Source organism: Leptonychotes weddellii, chromosome 2 (genome assembly GCF_054177405.1).
Source record: "Leptonychotes weddellii isolate Sample4059 chromosome 2, ASM5417740v2, whole genome shotgun sequence".
Taxonomy (NCBI): Eukaryota; Metazoa; Chordata; class Mammalia; order Carnivora; family Phocidae; genus Leptonychotes; species Leptonychotes weddellii.
In genome coordinates this window covers 113,965,128-113,985,283 of record NC_138370.1, presented here as the reverse complement: position 1 = coordinate 113,985,283, position 20,156 = coordinate 113,965,128, and the positions used below count along the sequence as shown (strand labels likewise).

The window sequence follows — 20,156 nt, the reverse complement described above, 5'->3', positions numbered from 1 at the left end:
AATCCCATTCCCTGCCTAGCCACAAAAGCTGAGTTCACAGATTATGAAGTCTCTATTTCAATACATAGAGATTTACTTAATACTTTGTAAAAATTGCATAGTAGTTCATCATATGAATATAAAATTATTTGATCAATCTTCTGCTAAAGGAAATATAGGGTTTTTTTCCCCCAGCTTTTTTATTGTAAGTAGTACTTTAATGAGCAATTTGTTCATATATCCTTGGAAATTATCTCTGGGATAAATTCCTAGAAGTGGAATTACTGGCTCATAGGGTTTTCTGCATTTTTAATTTAGAGAGATCTTGCCAAATTATACTTTAAAAACAAGGCTAACAAACTCTGAAACCAATAACTTATAAGTTGTTTTGGTACTTACTAGTTGAAATGACTAATTCATAAACTTTTCTTATGACTTAAAAATATTAATGCACCACATTTTTAAAAAAGATTTTATTTATGTATTTGACAGAGAGATAGAGAGAGAGCACAAGTAGGCAGAGAGGCAAGCAGAGAGAGAGGGAGAAGCAGTCTCTCCGCTGAGCAGGGCGCCCGATGTGGGGCTCGATCCCAGGACCCTGGGATCATGCCTGAGCCGAAGGCAGCCGCTTAACCGACTGAGCCACCCAGGTGCCCAAAGCACCACATTTTTTAAATGCACTTTATTAAGAAGAAAGATATTACTTTGGTTCTTACAGTCTAGGAATACATGACATCAATTCTACACTCATGTAGAAGTGTCAAGGAACTTGTTGGTAAAAGTCTATGAACATTAATTTGAGTTGTATTTGAAGATTTGTGAAAAAACTGAGAACTTCTTAGTAACTAAGGAAATATGAATAGGGCTTGGTTCTTGTTAGGAGAAGGAAGAATAGGATGTAAGTCTTTCTATTGTCAAAGGGAGATTAAAAGTCAATGAAATAAATATAATATTAACCATCCTACAACCCTAATGAATAGATCTAGACATTTTTTTAAAAAAAATATTTATTTATTTATTTGACAGAGAGAGAGACACAGCGAGAGAGGGAACACAAGCAGAGGGGGTGGAAGAGGGAGAAGCAGGCCTCCCGCTGAGCAGGGAGCCCGATGCAGGGCTCGATCCCAGGACCCTGGCTGGGATCATGACCTGAGCCAAAGGCAGACGCTTAACGACTGAGCCATCCCGGCACCCCTAGATCTAGACAATGTTTATCAATCCCTGTTAACCTCAAAAAAAGACACTATAGCATTTATCTCTTGATTAAAATACACAAAACCACCTATGAAATACTTTTGATCAAAAAGTCAAATCTGTATCTGACCAAGATTTAAAGTCTAGATCTGATCACCAATTCACAGAAAATACAGAAACATATTAGACAATAACACAAAGATGCAATCAGCAAAAAATCAGAAAAATGACCCATTTTTTAAAACAAATACATAGAGGGAGAGAAGAGAGAAAGAGCATACATATTAAAAGAGACTTACAGGGATGTATGGGCAGCATTTGGATCCTGATTCAAACAAACTGTAAATAAAATATAACGGGGAAAATTTAATATTGACAAGATGATTTTTTAAAGATTTTATTTGTTTATTTGAGAGAGAGAGAGAGAGCACTCAAGCAGGGGGAGGGACTGAGGGAGAGAATCCCAAGCAGTCTTCACCCTGGGCTTGAAGCCTGGTGCAGGACTTGGAGCCTGACGCAGGACTTGATCTCACCATCCTGAGATCATAACCTGAGCTGAAATCAAGAGTTGGACACTTAACTGACTAAGCCACCCAGGTGCCCCCAATATTGACTAGATAACTCATGAAATTAATAAAGTATTGTTATTTTCAGGTATTGTAATGGTATTGTGGTTATTTTTTAGTCTTTTTTTTTAAAGAAATATGTAGTGAAATATTTAAAAATGAAATTATATGATGCTCAAGATATGCTTCAAAATACCCTGGGTGGGAAGAGAAGTGGACTGAGGTATAGAAAAAATAAGAGTGGCTAAAAGTTAATTGTTGAAGCTGGTTGAGATGTACATGGAAGTTCATTGCATTACCCTGTGTATTTTCTATGTTTTAAATTCTCCATAATCAAACATTCAAAAATCAAAAAGGTTTTCATTAAGATGTTTTGAAATGTTCCTTTGTAAATGTTCCTTTTGAAATACCCCTTTAAAGAGAATAGCTTTAGGAAATTTGAAGGCTCTTACATAATGGCCACAAACTCATTGAACACCCAGAGGCTTGCTTCCAAGCCTTCTGCCTGTGATTTTAGACAAGAGTAAGAACAGGAGCCAGATGGTATGGAAAACATACTTACAAGTGGGTTCATGAGCCAAATGAAAGCTATAATTTAAGGGAAGGAACCAACAGTCCTCTTTAGCTTTAAAAATGTTTTTGAACTCAGAAAGGGGCATGTATAGCACTCTAACACAAACGTGTAATCTTTGGCCCAGACAAATGGATGCTCTTGTAGACAATGACAATGTAGAGTTTGTCATCTCCTTCACATGGAATTTCTTCAGTTGCACCATCTCACCACATCCTTCCTTAGGGGTTCCTCTTTTTCCTCTTCCACTTTATGCATTCTCCATCCCCCTCCAACCTATACCAAAGGAAAGAAAACATACTATTTTCTTTGCCTAGCTATTCAAACATATCCCTGCAAGAAATCACTTTTTAAATACATAATACGTTGGATTGCTTCTGACCAGTCTTATTAATGAAATCTTTATAGCAGTCAAAATCCAGGCTGACTAGTTTATCAAAAGACTGAAAATAGTGCCTCTCTACACGGTTACTAGCAGTAGTAACCTTGTTTCCACAGTTTCTTGGCTTATTTTTCTTTTTTAAGATTTCATTTATTGATTTGACAGAGAGAGACACAGCGAGAGAGGGAACACAAGCAGGGGGAGTGAGAGAGGGAGAAGCAGACTTCCTGCAGAGCAGGGAGCCCGATGCCGGGCTCAATCCCAGGACCCTGGGATCGTGACCTGAGCCGAAGGCAGACACTAATGACTGAGCCACCCAGGTGCCCCTTGGCTTATTTTTCAATTGAATCTCAACACCAGGTGACCTTCAAATGCGCCCTTAATTTCCATTCGATCATCATATTACTCCCTCTACTTCTCTATTCCATTAAGTATATGTAGAGTTCACCAGTTAGTTATCATACAGTGTAATATTAATTTCAGGTATAGAATTTAGTGATTCATCACTTACTTGAAAAGAAGAACAAAAAATAGAGAACTATAGAGAACACATCCCCAGAGGGCAGGTGGGTGGGGGATGGGTGAAACAGGTGATGGGAATGAAGGGGTGCACTTGTGATGAGCACTGGGTCTTGTATGGAAATGCTGAATCACTACATTGTACACCAGATTCTAATATTACACTATCTGTTAACCAGCTGGAATTAAAATAAAAACTTAAAAAGAACTTCTGGAAACTAAAGAAAAGACAAAGAGAAAATATTAAAAGCATCCAGAGGAAAAAACCCATCATTTCTTTGTACGGGAAAAACAACTCTAATGGTAGATGATTTCTCATCAGAATTCATGGGCACAATATTTTTCAAGGCTTAAAAGGAAGTAACTGTCAACCCAGATTCCTATATCCAGTGAAAAGATCCTTGAGGAGTAAAGAGGAAATCAAGATACTCTCACATGAAGGAAAACTAAGAGGATTTGTTACCAGAAGACATACCCTAAAATAATGACTGAAGAAAGATCTCTAAACAGAAAGGGAATAGTATGGGCGCCTGGGTGGCTCAGTTGGTTAAGCGACTGCCTTCGGCTCAGGTCATGATCCTGGAGTCCCTGGATCGAGTCCCGCATCGGGCTCCTTGCTCAGCGAGGAGTCTGCTTCTCCCTCTGACCCTCTCAAAAAAAAAAAAGGAAAAAAAAAAAAGAAAGGGAATAGTAAAAGAAGAAATCTTGAGATATCAAGAAGGAAGAATGAGTACAGTAAACAAAAATATGGGTAAATATAATTGACTTATGCTCCCCTCATAATTTCTAAGTAATGTTTGATGATTGAAGCAAAAATTATGGTTTCGCTGAAGATTTCTACCCAACATTTAAAAAAAATTAACACCAATTCTACACAATCTCTTCCAGAATGTAGAAGAGAAAACATTTCCTAATTCATTGTACAAAACTGGTATTACCCTGATATCAAAACCAGACAAAGATAGTACAAAAAAGGAAAACTACAGGTCATAATCCCTCATGAATAGAGATCCAAAAATCTTTAACAAAATATTAGAATATATAATTAAACAATAAAAAGAACATGAAAAAGTGGGTTCATGAGGAAATTGAGACTTGAAGAAAGTAAGGGATTTATCTCAAGTCACAAAATTAGCAGTATGGAGCTGAAATTAGATCTTCCCCTCTCCAAGTCCCTGCATTCTTCATCACACCAAACCATAGTACACAGAAAAATAATAATATTTTAAATGTGTAAAGACATTGAAAATTTTAAATGGCTTCTGCATATATGTTGCATTTTGGAATCTTTGAAATGATCCTATGAGTTCAGAAGGGCAGACATTAATCTTTCTACTTTACACTTAAAGAAGCTAAAATGGCAAAAAGTTAATGACTAAGGTCAACTGACAAATTGAGACTGAAATCAGGGTCAAAGCCAAATCCCTATGTTTCACAATACCAGACTCCCTCTGGTGTCCCTATAAAACAACAAGGTCGTCACAGCCTAAGGAGTTGGAGGAAAATCTTCACCAGCCTCAGGAAGTGGCATTGGGCAGGGAAGAGGGGGTGACACAGCCATGACTCAGAACTGACTGGAGCCTGGAGGGCAGGGAAACCCACCCTTCAGGTGAGGCAATAAGCCACATCCTTGACTATTTGTGTGAGCATTTAGAAGAGTTCCCCTACTACCTTCCTGAGGAATTTTTCTTTGGCCTGAACTTGTCATTTTTGGTTGAAGCAAAATACCTTTCTCAGAATTTTAACTAGATAGCCTTTCCTTGACTTCTTGACCTGCAAGTGTTTCTCAGCCCTCGCATTTTGAGATGCCCCTGTGCGCCCTGGAGGAGGAAATCCTTCCAGGATGTTGATACTATTTATAGGATAAAGGTCAGGTAATAAGAATAATAATATAAGAAAGATAAAATGAAGAACATGAACTGAGAAGGAACTAACATTTGAGGGCTTACTCTCTGGCAGGCATTACGCCAAGTTCCTTACGTGGGTATTTAATTCTCACAACACCCACAAGGTAGGTGCCATTGTTGTCATTTTGCAGACGAGGAAACTGAGGCTTAGAGAGGCTGGGCATTTTGCCTAAAGTCACAAAGCCTGCAAGTGGCAGAATGCAGATTTGAAGCCAGGTTTTCTGACTCCAGAGACTCAAAATACTAGCTCTGCTGGGTGGGACATCCTTTGATCACCCAGAAGGTACATTCTTCTTGAGAGAATAAACTACTAAAGGCCCCTATCAGGTGCAACTACTCCTAGTATTACTAATACTAATAATCATAATTAACACCGAGTGAGCACTTGTATGCCAAGCACTGGGTGAAGACCTTACACCTATCACTCCATATAATCCTTACAACAATTCTGTGAGGTAGCTATTATTAGTGCAATTAGCAAACAAGAAAACTGAGAAGCAGAGAAATTAAGTAATTTGCTCAAGGTTACACAGCAAACAATTGGTTTAATCCAGGAAGTATAATTATAATACTATCAAATTTTTTAAAAAGAATAAAATTTTCAAAGGAGAATCTATGGTCAATTAACAGAATCAAGCTTACGCATTCAAGAAGCATCAAATACAAATGTTTGTATTGAGAGTATTATGTTCTAAACCAGCTAAGTGAACTAGTTCTTGGCAAATCCTGAAGACAAATCTAATTGCGATCACTTATGAGACGTGTCAACTGGAAAATTTCAGTGTTCCAAATGTGGCCAAGTTCCAAGACCCTTACAAAGTACCCACTGATGACAAATTTTGCACATTTTTCCCTATGCACTTTGTATTCCATACCATAATTTGCTCTTTACTTAAAAATATTAGAAAGTCATCTCATCTATTCATAGGCAAATAAAAAATAACCTGGATATTTCATAATGTCTTACAGCAAAGGTGGCAATCTTGCCTAAAGGAGCAACAAAGAAAAACAGACTTTAAACTGTGTTTGGGTATTGAGGTTCTCAGAGCTGGACCTCAATATTTCTATACTTTTTTTTATTAACATATAATGTATTATTTGTTTCAGGGGTACAGATCTGTGAATATTTCTATACTTTTAAAGAAAGCAGGAGAAGTGCTTAAATGTACCAGTAGTTTTCTGTTGCTCTAGGTGGGTGACAGACTTTCTTTGGGGAAAGTCTGGGTTTGGCACAAAAGTCCATGGGTCTTTGGTTATGCAAAAGTAAATGTAAGCATTCTGCGGGAGGGAGAAGAGAGGGGATGGAGAGTCAAACAACTCTAAGTGTTCATGTGGAAGGTGAACACCTCCCACATGTGGCCTCTGTGACTTGGCAATGTTAACTTGAGGGTGGTCATGGACAGTTGATTTCCCTTGGGAATGGTGAATCTGGAACACATGAATAGAAGCACACCTTCTGGAATGGTACCTGGCTCACCACCAGCTGCACATGGGGCATACAGATAGATGACCCTCAGCAAAGGCATGAGGCTAGTAAATGTTACAAATATCTTGGACTTGTATCTATTGCTATTTACTCTAATACAGAGTTTCATGGTTTTCTTCCTTTTCTGCATTATAATTTCCCCTGTAATTCATGAGACTTTTGAAAAGCTTTCCAAGTGCTACTACCTGGTGGTACTTATGCTTTGGGGAAGTAAGGAAGTGACCCACAGCCACATTTGGGGAAATCCGTAAGGAGAGAAGAGGAGAAGACTGGAACGTTAGTTCTCTTAGAAGCCTGCTTCTCCCTCTCCCGCTCCCCCTGCTTGTGTTCCCTCTCTCTCTCTGTGTCTCTCTCTGTCAAATAAATAAATAAAATCTTAAAAAAAAAAAAAAAAGAATTAGAAATCCCTGGGTTCAAATCCCTGTTCCATCCATTATTTAGCCTTTCTGAACCTCAATTTCATTAACAATATACCAAATTTTATGTGGTTGTTGGGATGAAATCAAGTAATTACATTAAGTGACAGAAAATTTTGATTTAAGTTAGAAATGAACAAAAAAACTAAGCAACTAACCAAAAAAAAAAAAAAGGATTTTAAAAAGGAGGTGTTAACTGAAGGAATCCTTACAATCATTCATTCATTCAGTTCTCTGACAAGTCCATTAACATGATATACTCCATATATCACCAAAAACAATAGTGGGAAAACCTCCATTTTCTTTAATATTGACTGTTCAGCACAGTCTCTCATTTTTCCAAAATGTGTATTTTGTATCCTATGAATATTTCCTGGTAAACACTAGGAAATAAAGAACAGTTCTGCCAAAAATAAAGAACAGTCAAGTGTTCCTTTTGTCTTGGTCCTAACCAATGCAAGATGAAGAATTGTTCTCTTTCAGGAAAAAAAAATATAGCTTCTCTTTAAAGATACTAGGAAAAAAGGGGAAATAATGTGTCTGTGAATCTTATTTTGATCAAGCACACCTGCTTAGATAGCTTATCTAAGTCTTACCCTTCACACTTATCTCGTTCTCAGCTCCCAATACCTACACACACAAAAAGGAATGTATCTATCTTCCATTGATATAATTTTAGGGAAAAACAAAATACCTTAGATCACTTACAAAAAACCCCAGAATCATAGTTGGGTTGCTTTCATTTTTGTTTGTTTGTTTTTTTAAGTAAATCAATCTCCACAAGTCATCACTTCCTTTTGGATACTTCTTAAAGGACACAGAATGGCAAAAACTACCTTCTCATCTAGGAATTGAACTGTATTAAAGGAAAAATAAAGTGGAGCAGGGGTATTTCCTTTTTCATGCTCCTTTTTTTAAACTGATGGTGAGATCTTGCTTGGCCTAAACTCTTTCCAAAGAAACAGAAAGCTGCCCACATAAAAAAACTAACAATTTAAAATTCTTACCTCCCTTTTCCTCATTCAAGCTTAAAATATTACCAGTATTAATTTCAGTGCTCTGCCTAGTTATTAAATCACAAACCACACTGGCTGGTGAGAAACAAAGAAAGAAAAGAGCCATTATTCCAGTCAAACCAGACAGTCGCATAAATAGCTCTGTAAAAGTCAACTAAATTATGATTTTCACTCCTTCCTGAGTCAGAAGGGAAAGTTTCTAACTATCCAACTATGCAAGTTTGGGGTAGAAATTATTAATTAGACAAGTAAACAGAGCTTACTTGAAAGAGATAAAAGATCTGCAGAGAAAGTATACTTGGGTTGGTAATGATTTGCCAACTTTTCCTCTTCCAATGAAAATGCAGTACAGAGTCCAGTGAGGCTGGGATCAAATCGGGCTCCCAGACTTGTCTCCTACCCCACATTATTGCACACCACAGAATGCCACACTCTGCCATTCTGCTCTACTTTGCTGCCACCATGTCTTTCCTTCTGCCTTGCTCTCCTCCCTCATCCCATCTGCTCTCCATGTATTCCCACTCCCACCCTCCTTCAACCACAAAGGACATCTCTCTCTCTCTCCAATTCTCCCAAAGTATTTTATATTTCCATATCTCACTTACCCTAATTCTTCCTTCTGAATGTTAGCTGGGGGCATGTTCCCTACTAGACTGTAGAAAAGTCTGAGATGATGAATCTGTCTTTTCTCATCCATTAGTTCCCTCATGTGCTTTGAACATGAACAGTATATTTTAAATTCTTTCTAATGTATGTTCTTTTTTTTTTTTTTTTTGAGGGAGAGAGAATTCCTGCTCCTGTAATGTTTTCAATCTTGCTTAAAGCACATATATACAGAAAAGGCTAATTAATAGTATAAGGTAAGTGCCAAATGGGCCGCCAGACAAGCTTATAAATACCACACAAACTCTTATTTGTACAAAAGCAAAAGCAGGCACCCACAGACAGGATTTAGGTAGGTAGACGGAGAACAGGCCAGCAGGTGGGGAGAACACCCAAAGAGAACAAGGAATGGGAGGGGGAGTACATCAGTCGACCCAGAGTCAAGAGTTTGTTTAGGGGAGAGTGGTCCTGAAGAAACACCCAGAAAGGTCCAAAACAGATTTCCATCCCCAACGCCCCCACCCCTGCATGCATGTTCACACACACATACACATACACCAACAATCCTTCCCCAGCCAATGCCTCTTCCTTCCAAATGCAAATACCTCCAGGAGGTTTACACATACTGCTCATTTAGTAATGTAGTTACATCTACTGTGTGTTCTTTTATTAGTAAGCTAGGTTTCCTCCCTTCTCCCCCATTCACCACATACTTTTAAAGCCAAGAATAAGGCTGGAATAGGAAAGATTAGATGAGAAGAGAAATGTGCAATTGCAAGTGACAGGCAGAGGAAGGAAGCAAGGAGGAAGACCCTGGTGAGAGGAACAAGGATACAGGAAGTCAGAGATGTATGGTCCAGACTTCCCTGAACTTCAGCCCAGGAGGCAAAGAGCTAGAAGACCTAGAGAAGTTTCATGAAGAGATGGAGACCTCCTAGAGCCGAATGAACAATTGCCTGGCTTTCCAGGGAACAAGCCAAGAAGACATAAAGACTCACAGGGAAACACAACGTCCACAAAGATGCTCCCTCAGAAATGACAGAAATGCGGTGGTGTGCTGTTATTGGCCAGACAGGCAGACCAGTTAGCACTTGTGCTTCTCCCCTGGCTCTCAAGTGTAACCGAGGAACTCCAAAATTCCAACGTGCCCCAGAGTAGGGACAGAAGAAATAGTTAATCAGAGGGCTGGAAATCTTGCCAAAGGACAGCCATAGTGAATGAGGATATATGTATATCCTGTATCTCCTATATGTATATATAGGAGATAAAGGAGATATATATAGAGAGAGAGAGACAGAAGAGATAAAGACTATAGGATATATCCAAGATAAGGACTGCACAGATGACATGGCAGAGATTCAAGGGACTTGTAATGTCAGCAACAGCCCAGGTAAGGCCAAGTCAGCCAAGGAAGACCACCGGGTCCTGATCCAGCTGAGAGAATAGGTCACAAATTCACCAGCTGCGGATTTTTTCAGCCAGAGGACAACAGGACGTTTAGCTTCCACCCTGAGGCCCGAGTGGACAGTGCAAGCAACACAGAGGGTAGGGATTCTTCCCTTGCTTTAACTAAGCAAATTAGTCCTGTAGCCAAGTATAATTGATGTTATGCGAGAACACTCTCCCAAAAGGACCTACTCTTGCTGATCTAGGGAATTTATGTATGTCAGTGTCACATGTGTGATGGTGTGTCAGTGTCGACTTTCGGGTGTCTAACTCTCTGACAAGTAAACGGATCTCCCAAAAGAAGCCTGTTCCCAGCTCCCAGGTCAGAGAGTCTCAGTTAATGACACATGTGAGGCACCCCCAATCTTGGTCTATTACCAAAGAAGGAATCGCCTCAAGAGGCCATGTGTACCAGACCCGATCAGGGTCCATTTAGTTCATCATAGTGCCACATTTTGTTGTGTCAGTCCCTTGATATTCTGACCCGGCATTTTGCCCAACCTGCCCCAACTAGCCCAGGGAACTTATATCACCTTCCCAACGATAGCAAGATGTTGTACAAACAGAAAATTATTTAAGAAAAAGAAACATGAACTGAGAGTGCTATAGGTAAATCAAAGTTCAAGGCCATCATTTCTGTAGGCTAGAAAAAAATTATAGTCTTGGCAAGTATGTTCTCCTCATCTTAAAGTAGGACCCAGATCCTTATCCTCCCATTACACAAAAACAACAGCAAACAAAAAAAATTCTTTGAGCAACAGCCCCCAAAATGCAAATTTTACCAAAGATTTAATGGGAGATATTCAGAAGTTGACATCATATGCCACACAGCAAAACAGCATAATGGAAATCCCCACTCAACATTTCTATTTTCCTATAAATTCCTTGTCAGATGCCAAGTTCAGGTGTTTCCCCCACCTCAATCCTTCCACTAGACCATCTTTAAAACCTCCTCTAGAGGTTCAACTCTGTCCCTAAACTTGCAAACCTAATCAGAAATGTGAAATCCTAAGTCCTAAAATGAGCCCAGTGGTAACTGAGGAAGAATCTGTTGCTCTTTCATCATGGTCTCAGAGATCTCTTCCTCATCCCTCCACTCCAAATAGATTGCAAAATATTCACCCCAAAGTCATGGATTTATCCACCTCTATTAAATGTAAATTAGATGCTGCCTATAGATTTATAGTTGTGTTATGAGCAAATGGTTGGGGAGATCTGGGTTTATAACTTAGATATGGAATTTAAAATTAGCAACGTGATTATATCTTCTCACCTGCTTGACTTTATCTCCTGCCTAATGTCACAGAGATCCTTTCTGCTGGGCCATAAACACTCACTACTCTGTACTAATACCACGCTGAATGGCTGAGCACAATTGTAGTTGCTCAAGAGCCATTGCTGGTATAGTATAGTCTCTCCTCTTATTGTTTATTTTCACACATTCTTCCAATCTGCATCACATTTTCATTTAAGTCCATTTTAAAGCACAAAAATGTGATCTTGTACTTAACAAATGTCTTATTCTCACATCAGAGTCCAAATCAGAAGCTCTATAGAGAAAAAAAAAATTAGGGAATTTATTAGTAAACTTATCATTTTCTGATGTGGGGTATTCTTAAAAGTTTCTGGGTTTTGCCCTCAGACAAAGCTGAATTTGAATATCATTTTGCCACTTGTTAATTTCTTGATCTTGTACACATAGGTCTCTGAGCTGCAAAAAATAATAATAAAACTTATTACTTGGAAGAACAACAATAACAATTGAGTTACAATAAAGTGTGTGAAGACTTGTGTGAAGATTTAATGAGATGATGAATTTAAATTTCTTAGCCCAGTGTCTGGTGCATGTAAGTCAGTACATGTTAGCTCTTATGAGCCAGGCACTGGGCTAAGGATTTAATGTATATTATTGTATTTAATCCAGACAACCCTGGGACTTGGGCATTACTATTCCCTCATTTTAATTAATGAGGAAGCTAAGGTAAAAAGGTTAAGTAACTTACCTGGGATTGATTATTAATAATTAATGAAGAAGAAATCTGATGCCAAGTGAAATAGGGATAATATTTCCTACCTTACAGTATTGTTGTCAGGATTAAGTTAGTGAATCCTGTAACATGGAGCATATAGTAGCCATTCAATACATTTTCATTTTCTTTCCCTTTTTGCCTTTACAGAACCCGTGTTTTACATTCCATCCCATTAAATAACAAATTATTAATGTTATCCCTTAGTATTGCTACCTCCAAAAAACTTACCAACTTTTGCCAAGAAATTTTTTTGAGTAGGACTTTTCATATTCTCATATAGAACATGGCAATATGTATCTGCATTTTCATATTCCCAAAACACACCAGGATAAATCCAAACCCTGAAGTTTACCATTTCCTCATTGTCAGAATAGATATTCAGATGGTAACCCAAGTAGCAATTTACTCAGATTCAATAGATTTCTAATAATCACTAAGTAATTCACAGACAAAAAATACTGTCAAGAAGATTGATTTATTATGTAGGATTATTTTTTAAAGGCTCATTTCCCTTTTTAACCATCCTAAAATCCAGACATTTTCATCTTCCCCCAGTCCCAGGCAAATTCAAGCCTACTGAAATTCTTTTCTCCTGGAGAATCTTCCTTTTCTGAGGTCAATCTTATTCCCTATTCATAAGTCTGCAATGGTTCCCTGCCAGCTGTTAAATTAATTGCAAATCTTTAGTCCAACATTCGAAGCCATCTATGACCTTACTCAAAATGAATATTTGTGCCTTAATCTCACTCCCTATTTCGTGTACCCACTCTGTACCAAACTATTCCCTCAAACACCCATTTAGTGTATCTACTCATGATATTCCTTTTATCTACAATGTCTTCTTTCCCCATCCCATGCCAGAAAAGCATTTCTATTGACCTTTTTTCTGTATTTTCCAAATCTTCATAAATATTTTGCACATGTTTATTAAGGAATAAACTTAATACTTGATAACTTTTGTTGCCACCTTGAATTGCATCTTTTTTTTTTTTTAGTGTAAGCCTTTTTCCTTTTATTTAGAATAACCTTTTTTTTTAAGCAATTTCCCCACTCCCAAGTTGGGCCAGTAAAGATTACACGAAAACTGGCACACCTATTGGCTGGAATACAGATGCATCAAATGAGGACTTAAAAACTTTCTGAGCGAAAAGTAGAACAAAAAGAAAAAAGAATCTCCTAGCATTTTCCCCAAAGGTTTCACTTTCCTGCCACACACACTCTCCAAAGGACCGCTACAGATCCAACTCTATGTCAGCTTCTAGGCTTTGTTGTAGAGGGAATCCACTACCTTACTCATGTTCTGAATTGTTTCCAGAGCAGCTTCATAAGTTTTATCTACTGGGGGTTCATCGAAAATAATCAAGACACCCTCCCCCTGGTCCAAGATCCCATGTCAAGAGTCATCTGTGACAATTTCTTTTCCACGTCGGCCTTGGAGAGTTTGATGAGGCTAGATGTGTGTTCAATCTGAACTCAGGAAAAAGCCTCAATGACTCGGATCAGGTTCTGTTCCAGTAAGTTATCATACAACTTGGCCAAGTGTGTACTGATGATTGGGTCATCCTGGAGCTCTGCCCGATAATCTGTCAGGGCCTTTTCAAAATCTGCCAGTGATCTGTTCTTGTTAGCCTGACCACACATTTTAATGCTTCTATCTGTCTCCCCGCATACTGAAGTGCAAGCTTCCCGCTCACCAAAGCCTGGACATCTTCTGGGTTGTTGAGCATGATTTTGCACAGCAACATGTACTTCAGAGATGTGATGGCCTTTGGGCTATGGATGGAGTCATAACCCTCAAATACCTCATAGAAATAGGAGTATGCAGTTTTCCAATCCTTCTCTTCTGCTGCATGGATAATACCTGACTGCATATCCAAGGTGGCCTGCAATTTAGGGGGGCAGTAGATAGCATTTGCTGTAGTTCGAGCAGAGGTTAAGGCAGCTCGGGCTTTTGGCGGGTTGCTCAGGGCATGGTGCGTTTTGTTTTCTAAAAGCTGTACTTCCACCAAAAGGGCTTTGTCATCCATCTTTTTCAACTCCCGCAGCAGCTGAGAACCCAAATGCAATGCTTCCTGGTACCTCTTGGTATCAAAGCACAAAGACACCAGTCTTGCCTCCAAGGCTTGGTGTAAGAAAGTTCGTTTCTCTGATTTGGCCCAGTCGATGCACTCTAGACACAACTCGACCTCCTGCCCTGTAGCTGCTTCCATATCAAGAAACTGATCAAGAAGAGATCGGACCAGACGAACTGCTTTAGCCTTGCTGATGGAATTCAAGGAGGGTCGCACTTACTTCAGGAGTCCTCCAAGCTCTGCAGCTTGTCCAGTCTTCGCCAAGAGAGACCCCAGTTCCAGGATATTCTGCTCTTTGACCTGCACTGCCTCCTCATCATTCTCCTGAACGTCACGCTTCATGATGGAGTGGAGAATGTGTATGGAGGCCTCCCGGTCGGTGCTGAGTAGAGACTGGGCTCTCTGGAACTCCACCACTGCCACCGCGGCCATGTTACCGCTTTCACACCGTCCTTACCGAATACATTTTCAAAGAGATCACTCCTGGATAAAAGAACATTAATGATTTTTATGTGTCAGTCTTGCCTCGAACAAGTGCGTCAGACTCTTATTAGGTATTTCAGCAATTTCCTGCAGAGTATATATTATTTTTAAAATAAATTTTTTTTCAAAAAAATAACAGTAGCAAACATTTGCATACTATTCATACATACAGGAACTGTTCTAAATGCTTCATGTAGGTAAACTCATTAAATCTTACTGAAGTAAATTTTTTTAAACAATTTTATTTATTTATTTGACAGAGAGAGACACAGTGAGAGAGGGAACATAAGCAGGGGGAGTGGGAGAGGGAGAAGCAGGCTTCCCGCCGAGCAGGGAGCCCGATGCGGGGCTCCAGCGGAGGACCCTGGAATCATGACCTGAGCCAAAGGAAGACGCTTAACCGACTAAGCCACCCAGGCGCCCCAGTAAATTTTTATTTTTAACCCTGGTTCACAAATGAAGAAACAGACACACACAAAAATGAAATAGCTTGGGAGAAGTCCCCAAACCAGGAAGTAAGGAGATTGGGATTCAAAGTCAGTCTAGCTCAAGAGTCCACATTCTTAACTTTAGAGCATATTGTGTGAGCCATGGAATCAGAGAGACTTGGGTGTAGGTCCTGGCTCTTCTAAATTGGGAAAGTCACTCGCTCCCCATGTTTCAACTTACTCATCAGGAATATGAAGTGAATAATAGCTACTTTACAGAGTTCTTCCAAGGACTCAGTGAGAAAGTATGTGATAGCATCTTGTACAGTGTAGCATAAAAATAATAGCTACTAGTACCATCGTTCCCTTCTCTCTCCAAAGAGTTTTGTTCATCTTTTTCTGTTGAAATCCCACACATCTGTCTCTGAACTACCAAGAACTCTGTACTTTTCTCTTGGTAGTTAATCATGTACCTTCCTGCCAACCAGCTATTTGGCACCAATCTGATCTTCCCTCCTAGACTGTAGCCTCCTTGGGGACAAACACTACACCTCATTTATTTTGGTTTCCCCACAACACCAGTGCATTGTCTTACACATAGAACCTGCTCAGCAAATATTTGTTGAAAGAGTTTTCAAATGCACTAGTTGTAAAAAATATAAATACATCTGAGTCTGGTTTCCATCAGCTTATTTACAAAACCATGTGATCATCTCAGAACTGCAAATTTCCATATAGGTAAACCTGCAAGAGAATCCACTTACTTTCCATTTACACATTTGTAGGTATTCATATAGTCCAATTACTACAAACCCTTTGTATGCTCTATAAACAAATTACCCATTAGCTTCCAGTTAAAAAAAATAGTCCCTGGTTATTTTATGTGAAAATGGGTTAATCACAGGGACCTGCCTTGTTTCATTCACATGAGACAGTGGCTTTGGTGGAAGGAAACAAAAACAGAGAAGCTTTGTTGAAATCATTGTAAGAGGAAGAGAAGCTCTCTCCTCTGAGTGGTGCAGCCTTCATTGCATCACACCCAAAGAGGTTGATTCATTTCCTCCCCTCTCCTCCACCACCTTGAAAGCCTTTTCTCCTTTCTCCAGCTCTTCCTAAACCCCTCCACCCTCGCCACTGATTCAGTGAATCACAGAGAGATCACCCAACCAACCAGGAAGAAAATCTAAAGTAGGAGAAGAAGAAATACGCTGGGTTTTTGGTTTTTTTGTTTTTCAATTAGAGAAAACTAAAGGGAACTCTTCACTGGGAGATTTCTATAATTATTAGTACAGTTGATCATGATAATCTTTTTAAAAATCTTCTTACTGAGGTATAGCATATATACTGCAAAGCGCACAAATCATACTATGCAATGCAATGAATTTTCACATATATATGCAGGGTGTATGCATGTAAACCATGTAATCCCATCCAGATCAAAAGATAAAATGCTTCCAACACCCCAGGAAAACCCATGCCCCTTCTCAGTCAATAGACATCATCTGCTTCCACAGAGGTAACTATTCTGACTTCTCTCACCGCAGATTTGTTTTCCTTGTTCTTGAACTTCTTGTCATTGGACATGTCATGTCATGCCATCTAGCATATATTCTTTTCTGTCTGGCTTCTTTCAGTCAGCATTATGTCTCTGAGATTCATTCATATTGTGTACAGTAGCAGGCTCTTTTAATTACTATTTCGTATTCCATTTATAGATTTTATGAATAAAGCTGCTATTATGAGTGCAGAGCTATAAACATTCCTGCATGTCTTTTGGTAGATATAATGGAAGTATTCAAAGGCCTTTTACCTAATCTTCCTACTTCTGCTTCTTAACCTCAGTTGCTACCATTCCAGGAATCTCCCTAAGTCAGCCTGGACCCTGGTGCCCCACAGAGCTCTCAGAGGATCCCCCACTGTCTATAGAGTTTGTTACAACTCCAACCCAGGCTTTCAAGGACCTCCATGATTTGCCCACATTCTACCTCTCCAGGCTTATTTCCTGTCAAATTTCAAGATTTATTACCCTCCCATAGTCTCCAATCAAAACACATAACTCACTGTTTTCCACACACACCCCGAACTTTTGTTTATGAACATACTAATCCCTCCCTATCCAGCAAGTATTTTCTCATCAATTATAAATTAAGAACAAATATTTGAATTTTTAAAAGCCATTTGCTTCAGATTATTTTAAAGACATCTTCCTGATATGACATTATGGAAAGGTTATAAAAAGTAACAAAAACATAAATGGAATTTTCCATCCAGTTTGGAAGAAGCTAGGAGTATACACCTGGGACAATTTTATACACAGATTAAGGTTAGGGGCTTTGAGGAATACTGCTTCTGTCACTTTCTAATTTATAATTAATTAATAAAGAAGCTGTACATCATAGAGGTGAAGAGTGAGAACTTGGGAACCAGATTGCGTGGGCTCAAATCCCAGCTCTGCCACTATCTAGCCATAAGACTTGGGTATCTTGCTAACCAAACTGTGCCACAGCTTCCTCGTCAGTAAAATGGTGATTAGAATAGTATCTTCTTCAGAGGGCTGTTGGAAGGATTCAAAGAATTAATATATATAAAGCACTGTATCTGGCACCTAGTAAGTGATATGTACAACTCAGCTACTTATAGTACTGCTATTATTATATATCAACAACTACTATTACTAACTTCATTAACAGAACACTATTATTCTTGGGGATTTGAAGTCTTGAGAGACAAGGAAAATATTAAAGGAAATTAACCTAGCAATATTTTTTGAGAAGGATCCTTCCAAATGAGAGAAAAAATTCTGTAGAGGCAGAATAGTGGACCCAGAAATACCAATGGGTTGAACAGAGTATAGCCAGTGAAATATGCCAACAGTTTCGGGGGGCCCATACAACAGAGTTACCAGTGTCCAAGGTGAATTCATGATTCAGAATAGGCACCTCTGAGAGTACTTGTTTCTCCCTGCTGTGGGGCTACCCATTATGCAAAGGGCAGAACGTGGTACCTAGCAATCACACTGATGCCATCTGTGTGTCTGGAGACCCATTATCAACTTTATCTTTAGAGCTTGATCATCTCAGGAAAATCATGCTCCCTATGAGCAGCGTTCCAAGGTATCCCAGAATATTCCATATTTTCTGAAGACAGGTTGCAAGTTAATAAGAGAGAGGCTAGAGTTTAGTGTCGATTGTGAGTATAATGATTCCTTTTTGTATTATTTTATTGCCATCTCACATTTAAGGAAACTGAGGCAAGAACATGTTAAGTTAGTTGCCTATGACCAAATAACTCAGAAGAAGCAAAAATTGGATATAAATCTATAAACCTGAATCCAGGGCCTGTGCAATTTCAACACAAAGAGCAAAATTTTTAATTTTTTGGTTGGCAGGAATTTGCTACTAGTAACTTTCAACAGATTAAATGCAGTGGAACAATAAGTTCAGATAAGAAAGTCTTCAGTTTTAGATTCAATGAAACAAAAAAGGGGCAGAGACCTCAGGGGCTATTCTTTCTGTGGAACTCTATGGGTATATTTTGCTGGCTAACAAGAAATGGAGTGTGGAGGAGGGGATCCGAGGGCAACTATTGCCCTGTCTTTCATGGGAACCTAATTATCTGATGAGAAGAAACAGAATAGGCATCTCAGTGCTGAGGAATGGAGGTGTTGGGGGTCACTGAAATCTCTAGGTAATTTATAGGGAGTTTTATGGTCCTATGTCACATTTATGCTCTTAGAATCCTTCTAGGTTCCATTACTCCCTCTGTGTCCCTACCTCACCAATTTTTTCACTTCTGTTGAATCATTTTTAACACTTCAACAATTATGAGTTGGTAAAGAGAAAAGATTTGAAATGTCTCGTTTTTTTAAAATGATGACACCTGTGTAGTCTACTTAAGGGTTGGAAATTTTCTCCGTAAGCCCTGCTATGACTTACAAATGTTAAAATAAAATGAATTCCTTTTTATTTATTTATTTTTAAAGATTTTATTTATTTATTTGAGAGAGAGAATGAGAGAGAGAGAGCACATGAGAAGGGGTAGGGTCAGAGGGAGAAGCAGACCCCCCGCCGAGCAAGGAGCCCGATGTGGGACTCGGTCCCGGGACTCCAGGATCATGACCCGAGCCGAAGGCAGTTGCCTAACCAACTGAGCCACCCAGGCGCCCAAAATGAATTCCTTTTTAAATGTCTAAGGCACTATATTTATTCTTAACCTGAATCGTCATTTGAAGCATTAATTTGCTTAATAGAGCCGTGTTAAATATTGTTTGGAGCTCATGGTTGTCTTGGATAGAAACACACCGACAGAAAAAGGAGAAAGACAACTAAACAGAAACCACACGAACTAAATACCCTCTGATTGATACTGTATTTGAGACAAGTGGTAAGTGCATTTTGTGTGGTGGGGAGTGAAGCAAGTTGAGGACATGCTCATTTCAATCAGTTGCTTCTGGGTGGAGAAGGCCTCATTACTCCCTCTCCTTTATTTGGTAGGAAGTACTTCATGGAGGGAGGTGGAGTTTAAGGAAGGAAAAGAAGAGTCAAAAGAAAGCCATCCAAGGAATAAAGTGTCACTTACAATAAAGTTTCAAGAAGACAGAGGACAATAATTATTTTGTAGAATGGGAACTCTGAGATTGCTTCAGGAAGCAAAAATTTGGACACATTTTATGTGGGCACATTACCTCTCTGGGGGCTCTAATTCTTCTTGTATTCACTGCTCCTACTCCAGGGCTTTATCTCTTTGAGGATATTGGCATTTTCTGAGTAAATTAATACATTTCCTTTTTCCATTATTCCATACTCTGTTCCCAAGTGAGACTGCTCTTACTGTATTTCATATTAAAGAATGTCAATTTCAGGCTAAGTTAAAATCTCTCTCTTGAATTACCATTTTCTGTATAAATACAGGCAACACCTATTGTATTATTTTCTGTTGTTAACTTCCATTTTTATGCACTCAAACATTCTCTTCCCAATGATGTCAAGTTCAATGAAGCCAAAGAGCAACAATTGTGCTTCTTTGTTGAATCCCCATAATATCTGCTCTATGCATTTG

General features: G+C 39.0%; 1 protein-coding gene and 1 pseudogene across 1 annotated transcript in view; one reads left to right on the top strand and one right to left on the bottom strand.

Annotated features, from left to right (window-relative positions):
• Positions 1-20,156, top strand: part of LOC102748592 (putative E3 ubiquitin-protein ligase HERC6) — a 580,669-nt gene that overhangs the window by 167,016 nt on the left and 393,497 nt on the right. The gene's annotated exons all lie outside the window — the stretch shown is intronic.
• On the bottom strand, positions 13,362-14,658 carry LOC102747114 (26S proteasome non-ATPase regulatory subunit 11 pseudogene; annotated as a pseudogene).